Below are 1,947 nucleotides of genomic sequence, written 5' to 3'. Positions count from 1 at the left end.
CGCTGCTGGGGGAGGTACAGAGTCAGGGTCCAGGACAAGCCAGAAGTTGGTAACAGGGAGAGCAAGCCGAAGAAGGGGGCACAGGGACGAGACAACAAGCAGGAGAGTGGCATGGAAGGTAAAACAAAACAGAAGAGCTGGGAGACAGGGAGGTCAGGCAGCACAGAGGTCAGGAAGGGTCGGGGGAGGTAATGGACAGAATCTAGAGCACTTACAGGAATCAGCCAAGCACACTGCAGAGCAGATCTATAACTGGCAGCATGATGATGGAGGGGACGTCCTGATAAAGTGGTGAGCTCCTGGGAATGAGGCATGGAAGAAAAAGCTCCTCCTACTGGGAATGCATACAACATAATCAGGTGACTGATACAGCTCTGCCACAGCAGAGTGCAAACAGTATCATGACACCCTCAAAGTGCTCAAAACCAAATCCCAGAGTTTATTAATCCTTAGGTGCTTCAGAGGAATAAAAGCAATGTTGAAAGGAAAAATTAAAATGTGCCTCCCCCCCTCACAAAAATATTGCTTTGGCTTCAAATTTTGCATTTCATAAGGGTAACAAAAGAAAATAGACCATACACTTTGTTGTGTAATTACATAGATAACACCTCATAGGTGGAAAACTACTGTTTGGCACACAGCAGAGCCCAGAAGGGAAAGAGCGCACTTTGACTTTTGGAATGCAAAATCATCCATGTCGCATTTACAGAACCCTTGATCTACCTAAACAGTGGAAACCCCCCAAAAGCAACCACATTTTGGAAACTAGACACCTCAAGCAATTTATGGTAACCACCAGATAGGTGGTTAAAACCATGAACCCCCAGGTACTTCACAGAGTTTTATAACTTAAGGTGAAAATAAAAAATAACATTTTTCCCACAAAACATTTTTTTAGCCCAATTTTTTTTTCACAAGGATAATAGAAGAATGCAGACCATACATTTTGTTGTGCAATTTCTCTTGAGTACACCGATACCCCATATGTGGTCAATAACTACTGTTTGAGCGCATTGCAGGGCTCAGAAGGGATGACGCACCATTGAACTTTTTGAGCACAAAATTGGCTGAACTAGATTGTGGACACCATGTCGCATTTGCAAAGCCCCTGTTGTGCTTAAACAGAAACCCCATATACGTGATTGCATTTTGGAAACTAGACCCCTCAAGGATTTTATTTAGAGGTATGGTGAGCACCTTGAACCCACAGGTGTTTCATTCATTTTTTCACATTAAGCCATGAAAATAAATAAGTACATTTTTTTCCACAAATATATTGCTTTGCCCAAAATTTTTAATTTTCATAAGGGTAGCAGAAGAAAATGGATAGTACAATTTGCTGTGCAATTTATCCTGCATACACAGATACTCCATATGTGGTAGAAAACTACTTTTTTGGCTCAAGGCAGGCTTTCAAAGGGAAGGAGCACTATTTGAATTTGGGAGCGCCATTTTGTCTGGAATAGATTGGTGACACCATGTCGCATTTGAAGAGCCTTTGACATAGCAAAACAGCAAAACAAAAAAACACTAGTGACCCCATTTTAAAAATTACACCTCTCAAGAAATTGATATAGGGGAGTAGTGGGCATTTTTCATCTTCAAGTGATACAGAGAATTGTATGACATTGGGCTGAGTAAATAAAAATGTCCTATTTTTTCCAATACAATCTTGTTTTAGCTCCAAGTTTTTTTAAATTTTTAAAAAGGTGATAGGGAAAACAAACAGTACAATTTTGTACACAATTTCTCCTGCGTGCGCCAATACCCTACATGTAATTGGGAACTACTTTTCTTTTTTTTATTTCAATAGATTTTTATTGATTTTCAAATTATTAAAATACAGAAAGAAAACCACTGAAGAGATTTGATTAGTCACTTGCGCGATGAGAATCAGTATATCACTTTGGTAGGAATTTGATTCAGTACACTGATAACATTCTGACA

This window comes from Anomaloglossus baeobatrachus, chromosome 2 (assembly GCF_048569485.1).
Source record: "Anomaloglossus baeobatrachus isolate aAnoBae1 chromosome 2, aAnoBae1.hap1, whole genome shotgun sequence".
NCBI lineage: Eukaryota > Metazoa > Chordata > Amphibia > Anura > Aromobatidae > Anomaloglossus > Anomaloglossus baeobatrachus.
This window is presented reverse-complemented; position numbering follows the sequence as displayed.